General features: G+C 45.9%; 1 protein-coding gene across 7 annotated transcripts in view; it reads left to right on the forward strand.

The window, feature by feature from the left end:
• LOC126210649 (echinoderm microtubule-associated protein-like 2) overlaps positions 1-22,306 on the forward strand; it is a 664,635-nt gene that overhangs the window by 322,577 nt on the left and 319,752 nt on the right. For 6 of the 7 annotated variants that reach the window (XM_049939973.1, XM_049939976.1, XM_049939977.1 and 3 more), the window contains exon 1: positions 17,141-17,276. The exons of the other annotated variant lie outside the window; for it this stretch is intronic. The gene's annotated coding sequence lies outside the window, so the exon portion shown is untranslated. Of the gene's footprint in view, positions 1-17,140; positions 17,277-22,306 lie in introns of those variants that run through there. 7 annotated transcript variants of the gene reach the window in all.

Here is a 22,306-nt window from a genome sequence, read left to right on the forward strand (position 1 = left end):
TTTAACACGATAGCTGCAAATGAGAGATCTCAATTCAATTTTAATGAAGTAGTCCGCCTGCATAGCTGGGCGGTAACGTGCTCGCCTCCTACGCAAGCGGGCCCGGGTTCGATTCCCGGCTTGGTTGGACATTTTCTCCGCTCAGGGACTGGGTGTTGCGCTGTCCTCGTCATCATTTCATCCCCATCACCGGCGCGCAAGGCGCCCAGTGTGGCGTCGAACGAATTACGACTTGCACTTGGCGGCTGAACTTCCCCGCGTAGGGGCCTCCCGGCCAGCGAGGCCATACGCTCATTTCCATTTAGTGAAGTAATCAATCTTGATCGCAAAATATTTTATACATGGTAACCAGCTTCAGTCTTTAAAGATATTCTTTACAGGCCATTAAAGTGTCTCCTTTACCGATCTGCTCGGTCGCAGTCGACTATAGTGCCTTCTGGTACATACACTCCTGGAAATTGAAATAAGAACACCGTGAATTCATTGTCCCAGGAAGGGGAAACTTTATTGACACATTCCTGGGGTCAGATACATCACATGATCACACTGACAGAACCACAGGCACATAGACACAGGCAACAGAGCATGCACAATGTCGGCACTAGTACAGTGTATATCCACCTTTCGCAGCAATGCAGGCTGCTATTCTCCCATGGAGACGATCGTAGAGATGCTGGATGTAGTCCTGTGGAACGGCTTGCCATGCCATTTCCACCTGGCGCCTCAGTTAGACCAGCGTTCGTGCTGGACGTGCAGACCGCGTGAGACGACGCTTCATCCAGTCCCAAACATGCTCAATGGGGGACAGATCCGGAGATCTTGCTGGCCAGGGTAGTTGACTTACACCTTCTAGAGCACGTTGGGTGGCACGGGATACATGCGGACGTGCATTGTCCTGTTGGAACAGCAAGTTCCCTTGCCGGTCTAGGAATGGTAGAACGATGGGTTCGATGACGGTTTGGATGTACCGTGCACTATTCAGTGTCCCCTCGACGATCACCAGTGGTGTACGGCCAGTGTAGGAGATCGCTCCCCACACCATGATGCCGGGTGTTGGCCCTGTGTGCCTCGGTCGTATGCAGTCCTGATTGTGGCGCTCACCTGCACGGCGCCAAACACGCATACGACCATCATTGGCACCAAGGCAGAAGCGACTCTCATCGCTGAAGACGACACGTCTCCATTCGTCCCTCCATTCACGCCTGTCGCGACACCACTGGAGGCGGGCTGCACGATGTTGGGGCGTGAGCGGAAGACGGCCTAACAGTGTGCGGGACCGTAGCCCAGCTTCATGGAGACGGTTGCGAATGGTCCTCGCCGATACCCCAGGAGCAACAGTGTCCCTAATTTGCTGGGAAGTGGCGGTGCGGTCCCCTACGGCACTGCGTAGGATCCTACGGTCTTGGCGTGCATCCGTGCGTCGCTGCGGTCCGGTCCCAGGTCGACGGGCACGTGCACCTTCCGCCGACCACTGGCGACAACATCGATGTACTGTGGAGACCTCACGCCCCACGTGTTGAGCAATTCGGCGGTACGTCCACCCGGCCTCCCGCATGCCCACTATACGCCCTCGCTCAAAGTCCGTCAACTGCACATACGGTTCACGTCCACGCTGTCGCGGCATGCTACCAGTGTTAAAGACTGCGATGGTGCTCCGTATGCCACGGCAAACTGGCTGACACTGACGGCGGCGGTGCACAAATGCTGCGCAGCTAGCGCCATTCGACGGCCAACACCGCGGTTTCTGGTGTGTCCGCTGTGCCGTGCGTGTGATCATTGCTTGTACAGCCCTCTCGCAGTGTCCGTAGCAAGTATGGTGGGTCTGACACACCGGTGTCAATGTGTTCTTTTTTCCATTTCCAGGAGTGTATTTGACTCAGCTTACTATTTGCACAGATCGCTAAAGGAGAAAATGGTCTTCGAAGATTGAAATCGGTTACACATGAATAAAATATTTTGCGATCAAGGCTGATACTGCGAACTATGGATAAAGGCCAACAGTCAGATTCCACATTTCTAGATTTCGAGAAGGCGTTTGACACGGTGCTCCTGTGCAAGCTGTTAAAAGAAGTTACGAACTTATGGAATAGGTTCACAGATATGTGAGTGGCTCGAAGACTTCTTAAGTAATAGAACCCAGTATGTTGTCCTCGACGGTGAGTGTTCATCAAAGACAAGGGTACCGTCAGAAGTGCCCCAGGGAAGTGTGGTAGGTCCGCTGTGGTTCTCTATATACATAAATGATTTGGCGGACAGGGTGGTTGTTTGCTGATGATGCCGTGGTGTACGGTTAAGCGTCGAAGTTGAGTGACTGTGGAAAGATACATAACGACTTAGACAAAATTTCCAATTTGCTTCACGAATAGCAGCTAGCCCTAAATGTGGAAAAATGGAAGTCAATGCGGATGAGTAGGAAGATCAAACTCGCAATGTTGGGATATAGTATTACTAGTGTGACGTAGTGAAGTCGTTTAAATATATGGGAGTAACGTTGCAAAGCGATATGAGATGGAACGAGCACGTGAGAACTGTGTCAAGGAAGGCGAATGGTCGACATCGGTTTATTGGGAGAATTTTAGGAAAGAGTGGTTCACGTGTAAAGGAGACAGCATATAGGACGCTGGCGCGACTTATGATCCGTACCTTGTCGGATCGAAGGAAGACATCGAAGCAATTCAGAGGCGACCTGTTAGATTTGTTACCGGTAGGTTCGAACAACACGTAAATGCTTCGGGAACTCAACTGGGACTCCCTGTAGGGAAGGCAACTTTCTTTTCCAGAATACTCAAAAAATTTAGAGAACCGGTATTTGAAGCTGACTGCCGAACGATTTATAGACGCCAGCATACAGGACGAGAAATTAGGGCTCATATGGAAGCAAATAGGCAGTCGTTTCTCGCTCACTGTATTTGCGAGAGGAACAAGAAACGAAATGATGTAAACGTAGATGAAGATTGTTGTGTACATAGTTCCGCGTAGTCAGCGCGTACACAACTTTCCCACTAGAGCGCGCCCCGCTAAGCACAACAGCGCAGGCGCAGCGCTCGTCCGTCTCCGCACTACGAGATGGCGCTGTCTTAGAGACGGACCAAATACTGCTTCCGCCGATCCGCGTATTAATACGTCACGCAGCCAATGAGATTGCTGCTAACGTAGAACCTTTTCTCCTCGCGGATCACACTCGCGCAGTGATACCTGAGGTATTATAACGTGTGTACAGACATCCGATTAGTCAGTCTGCATTTGTCTGCACCAGTCTGCAGTCAAGTTTCACTCTGCGCCTAATAAGATTATCATATTCCTGTACATAGCCATGAAGAGAAATGTATAGACACTTTGTCAAGTATCAGAGATATGTGAGAATAAGATTAGCATACCAAGACCAAAGGAACTTCAGATTTTCAATTGTAAATAGCATCCAGAACCAAGTTAAGTGATTTTATGCTTGTTATTATTTTAATAAATGTGTCTGAAAATTAATCAAGCTCTGTTTGAAGTTGGTCACCGTCAATCTGCTACTCTAAGCGTGCAAGTGGCATTTCTATCGTCTGACCTAACGGCAGAAGATAAACACGCCACGATAAGACCACGAGACATATTGCTGACACTCGCCTACTTCGTTAGAGCGACAAGTCAAATAATCTGATGCTGTGTGTACCGAAGGTCTTACAGTACGCACACCACAGATTTATAGACGTCAGCATGGAGGACGAGAAATTAGGGCTCATACGGACGCATATAGACAGTCGTTTCTCGCTCGCTCTATTTGCGAGAGGAACAAGAAACGAAATGATGTAAACGTAGATGAAGATGTAGACTACTTTATTAAAATATGATCCACTTGAGCAATAAAAAGAATGCGTTAAATTTCGGCTACACGATAATTCACACATTTAAAGGTTATGGATTCAACTAAATAGCTAGAATCCACAAGATCCGTCACAGAGAAAATGTTGTGGGGAAGGCGGACCAGAGACTGTCTTACTGCCAGGACACTTAGATGATTCAACAAATCTACCAGACTGCCTACAGTACGCTTGTCCGTTTCCTTGTGGAGTACTACTGCCCGGTACAGGATCCTTACCAGTTAGTGTTGGCTGAGGACATCGAGAAAGTGCAAAGAAGGGCAGCTCGTTTTGTATTATCGCGAATAGGAGAGAGAGTCTGACGGACAAGCGATTTATAGTGGCAAGCAGCAAAACAAGGCCCTTTTTTTTGCGACTAGATCTTTTCACGACATTTCAATCACCAACTTTCTCGACCGAATGCAACAATATTTCGTTGATTCTCATAAAGGGAAAAAGGCCATAGTGATAATAAGAACTGAAATCACAGCACGCACGGAAAGAAGCAGGTACTGGTTTTTCCCAAGTGCTGTTCGAGAGTGAAACGGTCGAGGAATAGTCTGAAACTGGTTCGATTAACGCTCTGCAAAACACAAGTGTGAAGTAGAGAGTAATCATGTAGACGTAAGTGCAGTTGCAGAGTTCGGGTTCTGGAGGTACGGGCGGTTTTGGACACGTAGAGGAATTCGTGCGCCACGCAGCAGGTGGGAGACCTCTGGTGAGCCGTCTGCTGCAGGCGGTGTCTGGACGTACGGGCGGTTTTGGACACGTAGAGGAATTCGTGCGCCACGCAGCAGGTGGCAGACCTCTGGTGAGCCATCTGCTGCAGGCGGTGTCTGGACGTACGGGCGGTTTTGGACATGTAGAGGAATTCGTGCGCCACGCAGCAGGTGGCAGACCTCTGGTGAGCCGTCTGCTGCAGGTGGTGTCTGGACGTACGGGCGGTTTTGGACACGTAGAGGAATTCGTGCGCCACGCAGCAGGTGGCAGACCTCGGGTGAGCCGTCTGCTGCAGGCGGTGTCTGGACGTATGGGCGGTTTTGGACACGTAGAGGAATTCGTGCACCACGCAGCAGGTGGCAGACCTCTGGTGAGCCGTCTGCTGCAGGCGGTGTCTGGACGTACGTGCGGTTTTGGACACGTAGAGGAATTCGTGCGCCATGCAGCAGGTGGCAGACCTCTGGTGAGCCGTCTGCTGCAGGCAGTGTCTGGACGTACGGGCGGTTTTGGACACGTAGAGGAATTCGTGCACCACGCAGCAGGTGGCAGACCTCTGGTGAGCCGTCTGCTGCAGGCGGTGTCTGGACGTACGGGCGGTTTTGGACACGTAGAGGAATTCATGCGCCACGCAGCAGGTGGCAGACCTCTGGTGAGCCGTCTGCTGCAGGCGGTGTCTGGACGTACGGGCGGTTTTGGACACGTAGAGGAGTTCGTGCGCCACGCAGCAGGTGGCAGACCTCTGGTGAGCCGTCTGCTGCAGGCGGTGTCTGGACGTACGGGCGGTTTTGGACACGTAGAGGAATTCGTGCGCCACGCAGCAGGTGGCAGACCTCGGGTGAGCCGTCTGCTGCAGGCGGTGTCTGGACGTACGGACGGTTTTGGACACGTAGAGGAATTCGTGCGCCATGCAGCAGGTGGCAGACCTCTGGTGAGCCGTCTGCTGCAGGCGGTGTCTGGACGTACGGGCGGTTTTGGACACGTAGAGGAATTCGAGCACCACGCAGCAGGTGGCCGACCTCTGGTGAGCCGTCTGCTGCAGGCGGTGTCTGGACGTACGGGCGGTTTTGGACACGTAGAGGAATTCATGCGCCACGCAGCAGGTGGCAGACCTCTGGTGAGCCGTCTGCTGCAGGCGGTGTCTGGACGTACGGGCGGTTTTGGACACGTAGAGGAGTTCGTGCGCCACGCAGCAGGTGGCAGACCTCTGGTGAGCCGTCTGCTGCAGGCGGTGTCTGGACGTACGGGCGGTTTTGGACACGTAGAGGAATTCGTGCGCCACGCAGCAGGTGGCAGACCTCGGGTGAGCCGTCTGCTGCAGGCGGTGTCTGGACGTACGGACGGTTTTGGACACGTAGAGGAATTCGTGCGCCATGCAGCAGGTGGCAGACCTCTGGTGAGCCGTCTGCTGCAGGCGGTGTCTGGACGTATGGGCGGTTTTGGACACGTAGAGGAATTCGTGCACCACGCAGCAGGTGGCAGACCTCTGGTGAGCCGTCTGCTGCAGGCGGTGTCTGGACGTACGGGCGGTTTTGGACACGTAGAGGAATTCGTGCGCCATGCAGCAGGTGGCAGACCTCTGGTGAGCCGTCTGCTGCAGGCAGTGTCTGGACGTACGGGCGGTTTTGGACACGTAGAGGAATTCGTGCACCACGCAGCAGGTGGCAGACCTCTGGTGAGCCGTCTGCTGCAGGCGGTGTCTGGACGTACGGGCGGTTTTGGACACGTAGAGGAATTCATGCGCCACGCAGCAGGTGGCAGACCTCTGGTGAGCCGTCTGCTGCAGGCGGTGTCTGGACGTACGGGCGGTTTTGGACACGTAGAGGAGTTCGTGCGCCACGCAGCAGGTGGCAGACCTCTGGTGAGCCGTCTGCTGCAGGCGGTGTCTGGACGTACGGGCGGTTTTGGACACGTAGAGGAATTCGTGCGCCACGCAGCAGGTGGCAGACCTCGGGTGAGCCGTCTGCTGCAGGCGGTGTCTGGACGTACGGACGGTTTTGGACACGTAGAGGAATTCGTGCGCCATGCAGCAGGTGGCAGACCTCTGGTGAGCCGTCTGCTGCAGGCGGTGTCTGGACGTACGGGCGGTTTTGGACACGTAGAGGAATTCGAGCACCACGCAGCAGGTGGCAGACCTCTGGTGAGCCGTCTGCTGCAGGCGGTGTCTGGACGTACGGGCGGTTTTGGACACGTAGAGGAATTCGTGCGCCACGCAGCAGGTGGCAGACCTCTGGTGAGCCGTCTGCTGCAGGCGGTGTCTGGACGTACGGGCGGTTTTGGACACGTAGAGGAATTCGTGCGCCACGCAGCAGGTGGCAGACCTCTGGTGAGCCGTCTGCTGCAGGCGGTGTCTGGACGTACGGGCGGTTTTGGACACGTAGAGGAATTCGTGCGTCACGCAGCAGGTGGCAGACCTCTGGTGAGCTGTCTGCTGCAGGCGGTGTCTGGACGTACGGGCGGTTTTGGACACGTAGAGGAATTCGTGCGTCACGCAGCAGGTGGCAGACCTCTGGTGAGCCGTCTGCTGCAGGCGGTGTAGCAACGGAACTCTAGCAGGGCCGCTCTAACGTGTGAGGTGGCGCATTGTCACGCCGCGATGTCGTAACGGCAAGTAGCGGTCCACCCGCTAGCAACCGTGTCTGGCCGAAATGAGGGCCGTGCGTGAGGCCTTCAACGGATGCGACAATCAAATTCTATTAACCTACCAGATAAAAGAATCTTAAGAAGTTTACGATTCTGTTCATAGCTGTAGTTCATCAGTTGCAGACTATTTCCACAAAGATAAAAAGTCAGACGTCAAACTCTAATCGTCACTGCCCTCTTATAACCCAAAATCAATTAATTAATTTTGAAGTAAGTTTAAATTTGGGCAACATGGTCACAGTTTCACAGCACTTGGGACCCTGAGATAGTGACACTCTGCAGAGAGAGGTAATAACGGTAGAATTTAAAAAAAAAAAAAACAGTTTTCATAGTACTCATTTGTGATTGTTCTTTGTTGCTGTCGAAAACTATAGGTTCTTAATACATGTCCATGCTAAATTCTGAAATGCAAATTTATATACTGATCTAGGGAGTGCTCGATTTCATAGATATATTTCTATTATTTCACTTCGCGGTACTATTACGTTCAACCTCCATGCTAACTCAACACATACATAAATCGTACTCCATACTCGTACTGAAGAAAATACTATTGTGTATCGATCTATTCATGCAAAATCATCTTTGGAGCATACATTACAAAAACAAAGTACAAATAATTGTTTATCATTGCCTATCTTTTTTTATGTAATCTAAATTGGAACGATCACGTAGATAATATTGTGGGTAGGGCAATCCAAAGACTGCGATTCATTGGAAGACAACTTAGAAGGTGCAACAGGTCTACTAAAGAGACTGCTTACACCACGCTTGTCCGCCCTGTTCTCGAGTATTGCAGTGCGGTGTGGGATCCGCATCAGATGGGACTGACGGATGATATCGAAAAAGTTCAAAGAAGGGCAGCTCGTTTTGTATTATCGGGAAATATGGAAGATAGCGAAACAGACACGATACGTGATTTGGAGTGGCAATCATTAAAACAAAGGCGTTCTTCGTTGCGATGAGATCTTCTCGTGAAAGCCGAGCGGTCCTAGCCGCTACAGTCCGGAATCCTGCCTCGGGGATGGGTGTGTGTGATGTCCTTAGGTTAGTTAGGTTTAAGTAGTTCTAAGTTCTACGGGTCTGATCACCTCAGAAGTCCCATAGTGCTCAGAGCCATTTGAACAATTTTCTCGTGAAATTTCAATCACCAGTTTTCTCCTCCGTTTGCGAAAACATTCTATTGGCGCTCACCTACATAGGGAGAAGTGATCAGCACGATAAAATAAGAGAAATCAGGGCTGGCACAGAAAAAATTAATGCTCGTTTTTCCCGCGCGCTGTTCGTGAGTGGAACAGTGGAGAGACTGCTTGAAGGTGGTTTATTGAACCCTCTGCCAGGCACTTTATTATGAATAGCAGAGTAATCACGTAGATGTAGAAGAAGTCCATAACAATCATAGTAAGTACATATAGTGTTTATATATGTTGACGTTTATAGATTTTCGTATAGCTGTTTGGTCGTAGAATTCTGGGATTTGAATCTTTAAGGTGGGAATCAGTCATTTCATATTATTCAAGATCGATTGATGCATTTATCTCACCATAATCAGTTTTATTACTTGTCTTGTTGACGTAGAACCATAAAATTTGGCAAGAAGCAAGGTTTCACAATATATGTAAAGAAAAATATCCGAAAAATATCCGTTCGTGATAATAATACGCGAAAAAAATATTTTCTTGTCATTTGGTGTCCGACTGTTTGTCTCTCTCATCTGTAAAGATCCCTTTTTCTCAGAACCAGGTGGGCGTAAATTGAATTCGTTGTCACATACTAAGATATATGGCCTCTTGGCCATGTAGAAAACTTAAGCTTCTCAGTCAATACAATCAAAAGAAACGCTCATTTGTGTCATATATTTTGACACTCGGAAACTCATTCATCAAAACCTGTAGAATCATGACATTTGGCAAGACGAATGGCTACATAGTACAAGTTAAGGGGAGAAACCGAAATTGTTGATTCGTAATCATACCGCAAAAAATCTTTTTTGGCATTTGTCATCCGATTGTGTAGTCGTCCGTCCGTGTGTTAAGATGCCGTTTTCTGCGAAACGGGACGGCGTATCGAGGTAAAATTTATATCGCCTACTAAGGCCCCTTGGCGGTGCAAAAATATTAAGCTTCTAAGTCAGTGCAGAAAAAGATATGGTCATTTATGTCATATGTTTTGATACTGCAAAATCACTTAGTAAAAACTATGGGGTACTTCACGTTGACCTAGAACCATGAAACTTGACAAGAAGCAAGGTTTCACAGTGCAAGGAAAGGAAAAAATTAGTAAATCGTTGATTTTTAATTAGATCACGCGAAAAAAGTGTTTCATTCATCTTTAGTTATCTGACATCAAAAATAATTTTAAAGCATTCGCACCACCGATATCTTGCTCTATCATTGTCGATAACAGGCAAAGATCGTGGAGATTGTGGACTCCTAGAATGGATGAAGTGTCTGTAATTAAGTTGCACGAAACCCCCAGAGCTAAGTCCTACTATACTCTGGCCAGTTTTTTCCCCATCTGTCTACTTTTTATTTGTGTGCCGCTTATAGACAACAGATAAGTGAACGCGGGATAGAAATTCAATTAAAATCATAGTCTTATCGATGTATCGCTATGCATTACATAGCTATAGCCTTCTGCAATCGCTTATTCATTTTCAGTTCCCTTCGTCTCGGGTGGCCTTTATCCAGTCAGTGTCGTGTTGTGGTAATGGTATGGCACTTCTCCAATTTCGAGAGATCCAACAATACGTGTACATAGGCTACTATTACATCTACATTTACAAGGATACTCTGCAAATCACATTCAAGTGCCTGGCAGGGGGTTCATCGAACCACCTTCACAATTCTCTATTATTCCAATCTCGTACAACGCGCGGAAAGAATGAACACCTATATCTTTCCGTATGAGGTCTGATTTCCCTTATTGTATCTTGGTGATCGTTCCTCCCTAAGTAGCTCGGTGTCAACAAAATATTTTCGCATTCAGAGGAGAAAGTTGGTGATTGTAATTTCGTGAGAAAATTCCGTCGCGACGAAAAACGCCTTTCTTTTAATGATATCCAGCCCAAATCCTGTATCATTTCTGTGACACTCTCTCCCATATTTCGCGATAATACAAAACGTGCTGCCTTTCTTTGAACTTTTTCTATGTACTCCGTCAGTCCTATCTGGTAAGGACCCCACACCGGTCAGCAGTATTCTAAAAGAGGGCGGACAAGCGTAGTGTAGGCAGTCTCCTTAGTAGATCTGTATTTTCTAAGTGTCCTGCCAGTAAAACGCAGTCTTTGGTTAGCCTTCCCCACAACATTTTCTATGTGTTCTTTCCAGTTTAAGTTGTTCGTAATTGTAATGCCTAGGTATTTAGTTGAATTTACGGCTTTTAGATTAGACTGCTTCATCGTGTAACCGAAGTTTAACGAGCTCCTTTTAGCACTCATGTGGATCACCTCACACTTTTCGTTATTTATGGTCAACTGCCACTTTTCGCACCATTCAGATATGTTTTCTAAATCGTTTTGCAGTTTTTTTTGGTCTTATGATGACTTTATTAGTCGATAAACGACATCGCCATCTGCAAACAACCGAAGACGGCTGCTCAGATTGTCTCCAAAATCGTCAATATAGATAAGGAACACCAAAGGGCCTATAACACTACCTTGGAGAATGCCAGAAATCACTTCTGTTTTATTCGATGACTTTCCCTCAATTACTACGAACTGTGACCTCTCTGACAGGAAATCACAAATCCCGTCACATAACTGAGACGATATTCCGTAAGCACGCAATTTCACTACGAGACGCTTGAGTGGTACAGTGTCAAAAGCCTTCCGGAAATCCAGAAATACGAATCGATCTGAAATCCCTTGTCAAAAGCACTCAACACTTCATGTGAATAAAGAGATAGTTGTGTTTCACAAGAATGATGTTTTCTAAACCCATGTTGACTAGGTGTCAGTAGACCGTTTCCTTCGAGGTAATTCATAATGTTCGAACACAATATATGTTCTAAAATCCTGCTGCATATCGACGTTAACGATATGAGCCCGTAATTTAGTGGATTACTCCCACTACCTATCTTGAATATTGATGTGACCTGTGCAACTTTCCAGTCTTTGGGTACGGATCTTTCGTCGAGCGAAAGGTTGTATATGATTGCTAAGTATGGAGCTAATGCATCAGCATACTCCGAAAGGAACCTAATTGGTATACAGTCTGGAGCAGAAGACATGCTTTTATTAAGTGATTTAAGTTTCTTCACTACTCCGAGGATATTTACTTCTACATTACTCATGTTGGCAGCTGTTCTCGATTCGAATTCTGGAATATTTACTCCGTCTTCTTTTGTGAAGGCATTTCGGAAGCCTGTGTTTAGTAACTCTGCTTTGGCAGCACCGTCTTCGATAGTATCTCCATTGCTATCGTGCAGAGAAGGCATTGATTGTTTCTTGCCGCTAACATACTTCACATACGACCAGAATATCTTTGGATTTTCAGCCAGGTTTCGAGACAAAGTTTCGTTGTGGAAACTGTTATAGCCATCTCGCTTTGATGTACGCGCTAAATTTCGAGCTTGTGTAAAAGATCGCCAATCTTGGGGATTTTGAGTCTGTTTAAATTTGGCAATACCAAGGCGTAGACAACGATACTGCGAATTCCTCCCCCCTCCCTCCGCCCCCACCCCTGCCATTGGGGGAGGAATTTCTGTACATTTTGCGTCTGCGTGTAGTGTGATCGCATGGTAAAATGTGACATCGTGGGACAAAACTTTTAGGCGTCGTGTATCTGAGGTGGGACGTAGGCACCAGCCATGCATTTGCCAAGGTGGATGTGGAAAACTGCCTAAAAACCACACCTCTTTGTCTCCCTCTTTAACGTGCGCGGCTGCCCTGGTGGGTACATTTCTAATTGCCCTGAATAGTATATTTTGACCCAGGAGTACGGGGTAATCTCGGATATATATTGGCCACGACATCTTTGTAGATGATTGTTGCAGCGTCTGTGTGTTTATGGGTTGCATTTTTTCATTTGACTTGTCAAGCCAATGGCAGCACGGCATCTCTTGCCGCAATTGTCACAAGTGTATCTGGCTGCTGAGGCAGGAGCAGTGGTAGCATTCCGAAGCTTTTTCTGCCTCAATCTGTCCAACAAGCCTTCATCGTGCTTCGACATTCCAGATGATATATCAACACGCCACTCTGGTCTCATGCTAGCCCGTGCCTCCCATCTGCTTGTGTCGATTCCAAAGCTCTCCATATCTCGTTTACAGGAGTGCTTGAACCTCAATACAGGACGTCCTACAGGTCATTTGGCTATAGAGATCTCTCCAAGCATCACCTCACGTGGTAATCTGTCAGGATCCATACGGTGGACGTGTCCCAGCCAGCGGAGTCGTCTCTGCTTCTAGACAGCTGAAATACTGTTGCAGTTAGTTTTAGATAGCACTGCTTCGTTGGTCACTCGGTCCTTCCATGTTACTCCGACGATGGATCTCAGGCACCGCACGTGGAAAGCATTAAGGCGACGTTCTTGTTTGGCATAGGTAGTGCATGTTTCCGGTGCATACAAAAGGATGCTGAGGACGCAAGTTTGATATACAAGAATTTTGGTGGTCAAAGAGAGTTTGTTGTTTTTCCAAACACGTGTAGAGAGCTTGCCAAAAGTTGTCGCAGCTCTTCCAATGCGAGCATCAATTTCCTTGTCAACAGACATGTTTCATTCTATAGTAGATCCAAGATAGCAGAAGTTATCTACGACTTGCAGAGTAGTTCCATAGTAGTGTGATGTTGGGCTTCGTGTTAGCACCCTGAACCATAATCTCTTACTGCTGTTTACACGCATCGAGAATAGGTGGCACGCGTGACTAAATCTTGATACTAGCTCTTGCAGCTCTTCTGCGGAGTTCGCAACAATTGCAGCATCATCAGCACACAGGAGTTCACGAGCGACTGTCTCGTAGCGTTTTCTCTTACTCTTCGGAAGACTGACATTGAAAAGCCTTCCATCTTTCCTAGTATGCAGATGTACTCCAACATTGCAATTCTCTTCTCGAAAGCCACTTGGAGCAGACCCGAGAGGAAAATTCCAAAAAGTGTAGGTGCCAACACACAGCATTGCCTTACGCCACAGTTCATACTGAATGCTTTAGATGTACTGCCGTCGAAGATTACAGAGCCACGCATATTGTCGTGAAAAGATCTTATTAAAGACAGCAAAGTTGGGGGACATCCAATGTTTTCGAATATGCTGTAGAGTCCCTCCCTACTGACGGTGTCAAAGGCTTTGTTGAGGTCAACAAAAGCCACATATAATGGACTTCTGTGTTCGCGGCACTTCTCTTGTAGGCGGCGCAAGGTGAATATCATGTCACTTGTGGATCTGCCAGTTCGAAATCCACACTGTGACTCAGGGTAGATCCGAGCAGCCAAGGTTTCCAGTCTCTTCAGGATTATCCTTGCATACGCCTTTCCAGCAATGCTCAAGAGAGATATTCCTTTATACAGGGTTATTACAAATGATTGAAGCGATTTCACAGCTCTACAATAACTTTATTGTTTGAGATATTTTGAAAATGCTTTGCACACACATACAAAAACTCAAAAATTTTTTTTAGGCATTCACAAATGTTCGATATGTGCCCCTTCAGTGATTCGGCAGACATCAAGCCGATAATCAAGTTCCTCCCACACTCGGCGCAGCATGTCCCCATCAATTAGTTCGAAAGCATCGTTGATGCGAGCTCGCAGTTCTGGCACGTTTCTTGGTAGAGGAGGTTTAAACACTGAATCTTTCACATAACCCCACAGAAAGAAATCGCATGGGCTTAAGTCGGGAGAGCGCGGAGGCCATGACATGAATTGCTGATCATGATCTCCACCACGACCGATCTATCGGTTTTCCAATCTCCTGTTTAAGAAATGCCGAACATCATGATGGAAGTGCGGTGGAGCACCATCCTGCTGAAGTCGGCGCTGTCGGTCTCCAGTTGTGGCATGAGCCAATTTTCCGTGGGCTACGCGTGAAACTTGCCCGCACGCGTTCAACCGTTTCTTCGCTCACTGCAGGCCGACCCGTTGATTTCCCCTTACAGAGGCATCCAGAAGCTTTAAACTGCACATACCATCGCCGAATGGAGTTAGCAGTTGGTGGATCTTTGTTGAACTTCGTCCTGAAGTGTCGTTGCACTGTTATGACTGACTGATGTGAGTGCATTTCAAGCACGACATACGCTTTCTCGGCTCCTGTCGCCATTTTGTCTCACTGCGCTCTCGAGCGCTCTGACGGCAGAAACCTGAAGTGCGGCTTCAGCCGAACAAAACTTAATGAGTTTTTCTACGTATCTGTAGTGTGTCGTGACCATATGTCAATGAATGGAGCGACAGTGCATTTATGAAATCGCTTCAATCATTTGTAATAGCCCTGTAGTTGTTACAATTACCTCTGTCGCCTTTTCCATTATACGAGGGCGGTTCAGAAAGTAACCTCCGATTGGTCACAGTGCGGGTTGTGGGGGGAGTAGCGACGCCATCTGTGCGTTCACGCACTCAACAGGTCAGTCGGCATCAAGCCGTGGTCGAGTGAACGTCGTACCTGCGCTAGTTTAGTTTTTGTGGCAGTTTGAAATGTGTGCTGCAATAGAAAACCCCGCCAAATGTGAAGTGCGTGCTGTCATAAGGTTTTTTACAGCCAAAGGATATTCTGCAGCAGCTATTCATCGAGAGCTTTGTGCCGTGTACGGACCAAGAGTTATGAGTGAAGGAGTTGTCCGTGAATGGGTACGTTTATTTAAAAGTGGACGAGAAAACGTTCATGATGAAGAGAGGAGTGGTAGACCATCATTGGTGACTGACGAACTCGTTCAGACAGTTGATGCAAAAGTTCGTGAAAATCGACGTTTCTCAATGTCGGAGTTGTCTACTGGTTTTCCACAGATTTCTAAGACTCTCTTGTACGAGATAGTGACAGCAAGATTGGGTTACCGTAAGTTCTGTGCACGATGGGTGCCCAAAATTCTTACCGACCACCACAAAACTCAAAGAATGGCCTCTGCATTAGACTTTCTGTCACGTTATTAGGACGAAGGAGAACCATTGTTAAACAGAATCGTGACCAGTGATGAAACCTGGATTAAGTACGTGAACCCTGAGACAAAAGAACAATCAAAGATGTGGGCACATTCAAATTCGCCTACCAAACCAAGAAAAGCCTCGCAAGATTTTTCTGCCAGAAAACTGATGGCAACGGTGTTTTGGGATGCCAAAGGGGTGTTGTTGGTTGAATTCATGGAACGTGGTACGACCATTAATCAAGACGTGTACTGTGAAACAATAAAAAAGTTACGTCGGGCTATACAGAACAAACGCCGTGGTATGCTGACTTCCGGTATCGTTTTTTTGCACGATAACGCCCGTCCTCACTCTGCTCGCAGAACAACGGCCCTTCTTGAGTCCTTCAAGTGGGACGTTATCAACCATCCACCTTACAGCCCAGACCTGGCGCCAAGTGATTATCACCTCTTCATGCATTTGAAGAAATGGCTCGGGTCACAGCGGTTTGATGACGATGAAGAGCTCAAAGATGCGGTCACAGGCTGGCTCCAGGCACAAGCGGGTGATTTTTATGCAGAAGGAATTTCAAAGCTTGTGAAGAGATACGATAAGTGCCTCAATCGCTATGGAGACTATGTAGAAAAATAGTGCAAAGATGTAGTTGTAAGATGTATATATTAAAATATTTTTATTTAACTTGGTGTATTTTTTTAAATCAACCGGAGGTTACTTTCTGAACGGCCCTCGTAGATTGTTACAATATTTGCATCTCGCATGTCTTGAGGTACTGTGCCTTCTTCCCAGCACTGCAGTAGGATTTGATACAATATCGGCAAAATGCAGTCAAGTTTGATGATTTCTGCTGGTAACTTATCACGGCCTGTACTCTTGCCTAGCTTTAAAGTGCGAGTTTTAATTCGTCAACGGTGGGAGGATCGTCAATCTCAGACATAACTGGGTAAGTTGGTAAAGTACCCAAAGCTTCTGAAGAAATGTTGACCTCTTCTGAGTATAGTTTAGCATAGTGCTGCACCCATCTATCTAGCTGCTGGTTTTTATTGTTGATTGGGTCTCCATTTATATCTTTTATTGCAGCGAACTTCCTGCTTGTTGGTCCAATGGCCTTTTTGATGCCTTGATACATGCCACTATAATCTCCTTTGTCTCGGCAGATCTGAATAGTTTTACAAAGGTTGGTCCAATATCTATTTGCGCAATGGCGAGAAACTCGTTGCAGGTCTGCTTTGCAGGCCTTGTATTCAGCTATTGCTCGTTGGTCTTTGGGATTATTCATAACCTATATATGAGCATTACGTTTATTTTTTATTTATAGACGCAACTCACTTTCACATTCTGTAAACCAGTCACTTTGAGTCCTACCCTGCATCCCAAATGCTCCGATAGCTGTCTGCATAATATTTTCTTTACCTAGATGCCACATATTTTCGGCGCTCTGTGCAGTTATAAATTGCTCAGGATTCAGTTTCATCTGAAATCTCGGTTACACTGTGGATTTCATTGTGACCTCGCGTCTAGGAGGGCTGAGTAGCTGAACTGCACTTCGCGTCAGCTGAGAGAGAAAATCGGGAAGACCGGGAGAAAGTGGTAGGCGAGAAAAGCGCGTTGCTAACAGCTGGCTTCCCGCCGCCGCAAGGGCACCCTTTGTGCTCCGCGACTAGGCGTTAAGAGAGCTCCAATTCCCGCCGATGTTCGTGCATGTCTTCTGCCTTCCCTCCGCCGCTTTTGTGCAGCGTGGCCCCCCGGCGTTTCATTCGGAGCCCCTCGGGCGCACGGCAGCCCCTCTGCGCATGCGCCGTCGTCCATCAATTGTCAAGCTCTCCCCCTCTGCGCGCTTCATTAGGTCATTCCTTTCAGTCGGGCCGCGGCCGCAGGCGAGTGAGGTTGTGTTCGAAGGGTCGGGGGAGTGCAAACCGCCACGCGTCTCCGTCGTCCTGGTGATCGACACCGCGACGCCATGGAAGCGTAGCAGCTGCAGCCGCCGTCTCCGTCGCACCTGTCACCTCGTGAGTGTTCACCCACAGTGCAGAACATCCTCTCGCAACCGTTGAAGATGCGACAGATGTTGTAGCATATGCTCGCTATGTTGTTCAACCGTGCGATGCGATATTGGAGGCTGCGTCGTGTCTGATAACGCCGGATTACGCCATATTGTTGTTTTTCGAATTGCAAGTGATTCAATCTATTACATTGTCGTGATAAACTGATAGTCTTAGAGATAAATGCAAATGCTGCCTAAGAGCGGGTTTGATTCGGTTAGTATATGTCAAATATTGGTGAAAATGTGGTGATATGCTCACCTCATACCGAAATGGTGAAGCTAACAAATATGACTACGAAGTAAACATCGTGGTGACTGACATCTGTAGCATAGCCCGATGTCTAGGTTCAATCCGTATTCAGTGCACTTATTCTTATGAATAACTAAAATTGATAGGTAAATTGTAAATTGCTGCGTTATATAAAACCACTAAGACTATTTCTCAAGTTTTTTCCCTCATTTGCGTTCACAATAATTAGTTTTAAATTTGTTGATTTTTCGAACCATTTCCTGAGATTTCTTTTAAGAATAGCCCTCATTTGATGACGTCATTTCATTACTACACTGTGAAATTATTTCATTAACATGAGAATGACTCAGGTAAGGGTTTGAAAATGAGCCAACACGTGTGAAACTAGTCGCTATGAACTCGAATGTAAACTTACAAGACAGGAAGTTTCCGGTTCTGGCAACGCGATGTTGGAATCCACATGAAGAATATGTTTGTATAGATTATGTACATAAATTATGAATTTTGTAACTAATAGGCTTGAATGTGGAACCATTATGGTGTACATCGCCAACATCGGGGACTTGGAAGAAATATGCATATTGCTGCGTTCGTATTGAATGCATCTTTTCATATCCATTGCGCATACGTTTTTATAATTTCTTCTCATTTCACGCCTCCCTCTCCCAATATTTCGCGCGATTATCACGTATACTTTTTGCCGATAATCATTACTGTTTCGCTGTGTGGTTGCTTATAGAAACACTGTACTGTCATGCTCTTTTTATAATACAACGCGCAATCCTTTTGAGGAATTTTACTGTTACGTGAGAGATAGAGAGAGAACAAATGCGAGAAGAAGAGCAAGCTGGAAACAATACAGTCTTCAGTTAGAATTTGCATACGCATTTCTCGTCATTCAAACGCGTAGCTACGTTTTCTGCTTCTGTCCAAGAAGTTCTCAGGAATATACAATCAGTCCGTCTGATTTTCCTTGTTTTGTTGTTAGAGTTAAGCCTGTAGCCCGTTTATATACAGGAAATTTTCCGATAACTGTCACAGTATTGATAAGGTTGTCTTGCAGCTTTTTCACACGAACTGAAGACGTTAATATTGAGTTGGTGGGGGGGATGCGAAATCCTTCGGAGTGTATTGAAAATCTCGATATCGCCATTTTGCTTCGACCATTGATGTCACTAACTTTTTTTGTGGAATCTGGAATGACAGAATCATGTGCAACGCAACATTATATCTTGATTATTTTGAAAGGGGATCGTTTGTTATGTTGGCGTGGCAAACGAATGTTTCATAACAGAAACTAATTTTTGAAAAAGTATATGGTGACTGCTCGCTCTGCCCAGCGTGTTCCACAGAGTCCATCACCAGGAGCGTGGAAGGAGTCAAGATATATGTTAGTAAAAGACTAGGAAATCCTAGAAACCTAACCTCTATTAACAATAAAACATCATCGTATTGCTTAATGCTATTCATGCTTATGCCAGCTAATCGTAAATGAGTAAATTAACAAAAACCGGTCATTTTGTATAAAATGCTTTTGCCTCCTCATTTACACTTTGTGTGTGTGTGTGGGGGGGGGGGGGGGGAGGGGGGTACCAACCTCTTCATGTTAAGAGTGTAACTTGCAACCTTCATCCTCAATTATTTGTTGAATATATTCCAATCTCTGTGTTCCTTTACAATCTTTACCATCTACGGCTTCCTCTAGTACCAAGGAAGTTATTCCCTGGTGTCTTAACACGTGTCCTATCATTTTTCAGTTCAATATTTTCCACGTATTCGGTTCCTCGCAGTTTCTGCGGAGAACCTACGTTCTTCTCTTATCAGTCTTAATGATTTTCTGGATTTCAAACGCTTAGATTCTCTTTTCTTCTGATTTACCCACAATCAAAGATTCACTTCCATACGATGCAGCGCTATACCATACAGCTGTTGTTTACCTAACATGATTACAGCATTTTTTTCCGAAGATAATATTTACCTATGTTGGTAATTACTGAGTTCTATTTACAGTACATTATTATTTACCACCCGTAGCTTTACAACAAACACTTGTACTTAGCATGTAGCTAAAAGAACATGTCAATCCTTGAGTCTAGATAATGAGATAACTTGTAGAAATAGTGGCTAATGAGGTATAATAAATGGAAAAACACCGTCTGGAGGACAGTTTCTTTTATAACCGATAACCGGTTGTGGGCGAACCTGTAGATCGTCAGGTCTGGCTACGCAAGGTGCAGTTTGTCAACGGCGGTATGAATTAGACAAACGTTTTTACGCGTTTTATCTCATTCGTACCAGAGTTGACAAATGTGTCTTGCAGATCCAGATCTGAAGATGATTTGCAGGGCACACCAAAAGCGGTAGACGGTTGTTAAAAAAAGTGGGCCAGACAGTGTTTTCCATTTATTATAACAGCTGATATCAAGGATCCTAAGACATGACGTAAATTATGTAATGAAATACGTGTTATTTTTTTCCAGATGAAATCAGAATTTCTGGCTTTCGTGTTGGTGGGAACTTACTGAGTAACTGCGACAATGTAGGACTACATTACTCCATTATGAACCCTTCTTCTTGATCTTTTATTGAATAAACAGCTGCTTCGGGTTTAATGCCGTAGAACATATTGTAAGACAACAGCGAGTGGAAACAAGCGACATAAGCCAGAGTCTTCTCTTTAGGTCAATACAAGGAAAGATGTGTCTACATCGATACGACTATTCAGCAGTTCATTCTTAAATGCTTGGCAGAGGATTCATTGAACCATTTTTACTATTTTCCTACCGTTCCATCGAATAGCCCGTGGAAAAGACGAAAAACTAAATATTTCCGTGCGAGATCTGATTTTTCGCATTTTATTACGATGGTCATTTCACCTTGTGTAGGTGGATGTCAACAACATATTTTCACACTCTGAGCATCCGCGACAGAACACTCTGGACGGAGCTTCTTGATTGGTTTATCTGTGCGATGACTCCAGTTTAGGTTGGTGATGTTCTTCACTTGTAATACGGAGCCTGTAGTCAGAATATATCGTTTTCTTCTTTTAGTCCAATGCCTATCGGAGCTCCAAAACTTTATTCAAGGGCTATATTGACGTTTTTTTTGTGAGACAAGATAAAGGAAACAGTATTATTAATGAAACTTCCTGGCAGATTAAAACTGTGTGCCCGACCGAGACTCGAACTCGGGACCTTTGCCTTTCGCGGGCAAGTGCTCTACCACTGAGCTACCGAAGCACGACTCACGACCGGTACTCACAGCTTTACTTCTGCCAGTACCTCGTCTTCTGTAAAGTTTGGAAGGTAGGAGACGAGGTACTGGCAGAAGTAAAGCTGTGAGTACCGGGCGTGAGTCGTGCTTCGGTAGCTCAGTGGTAGAGCACTTGCCCGCGACAGGCAAAGGTCCCGAGTTCGAGTCTCGGTCGGGCACACAGTTTTAATCTGCCAGGAAGTTTCATATCAGCGCACACTCCGCTGCAGAGTGAAAATCTCATTCTGGAAGTATTATTAATGGTTTCCTTCATACGGCGAAAAAATGTTCAACTTCTGCGTTGGTAAAAGACTGCTGCACATTCGCTTGCACTTCAAATAATGCAACATTTTTATGGCTTTACTACAGTATTCAGAGTAGTGCCAGTTAAAAATCAGGTTTACGTTCTTGAGTGTACTACGGCTGATTTGAAATGCTTATTACTGAAAAGCATGCCAAATCGTATGCAATGTAAAAATAATTGTTAACTATCATTACTATTAATTGTTTTATTTTATCTGTTTAAGTCAACGATAGTAATATGAGAATTGTTTGTTTAATACACCCTATATTCACAAATTTGTCATTTGGGTAGCGTAGTACAGCCTTAACCATTTTGCATTTTCCGAAGTTTAAGTGCAAATGTGGAAGGTTTTCATCAGTAAATAAGGTGAACGTGTCGTGATGAAATGGAGGAAACCGTCAATCGTCATTAATTTCGGCAGTGGCTATTCGCGTAAAACTAAGAACCACGTTGTTGCCTTACTGCTAGGTGATAACGTGATGCAGCTATAACGTCCCGAAAAATGTCGCATTGGACTAAACTACTACACTGAACACGATGGATTACTAGCACAAATATTCATGATGCAAAATTTGACGACGAGTGCACTTTCTTGTTGTGTAATGATGTGAAACCTGGCTATCCTGATAAAAAATTCTGTAGCGTAGCTTGAGGTGTAGGTTAGTTTGGAAGGAGAGAGTTTGTGAAGCCAACGAATGTGGTTAGGAAACGTAGGTTGTGATAAGACTAATTTATAGCATAACCCGACGTCTCCGTTCGCTCCACAAATAACTAAAGCTTATTAGTAAGACAAGAGAAGCTGTAATACACAATAGTCAAATCTCCGACTTTAACTGTTATATTTGTACATACATGATACGTCAATCACACGACACTTGCCCATAAATTTCTGCTTCGCTGTCTAGGCAGATGTTGTTAATTCTGGAATTTTATCTGACCGTAACTCGTATGAATTCGTTCAATGCAAGGGAGAATCGACTTGCGCTACAGTGTTTAAGCGGGTGTATGCAACGCGTTAGTTAGTACACATTTTGGTTTGTAAACACATCCCGGCTTGTATGCATTGTCACAGTATTTTTTAAGTTAAGCTCTTTGGCCGAATATTATATGCCCTTCACATTTGTGAAAGCAAAATTATTTTCTTTTTCACGTTTGGGGCATAAAAAGTTGTGATAAACATATCGAACTG

Source organism: Schistocerca nitens, chromosome 10 (assembly GCF_023898315.1).
Source record: "Schistocerca nitens isolate TAMUIC-IGC-003100 chromosome 10, iqSchNite1.1, whole genome shotgun sequence".
NCBI lineage: Eukaryota > Metazoa > Arthropoda > Insecta > Orthoptera > Acrididae > Schistocerca > Schistocerca nitens.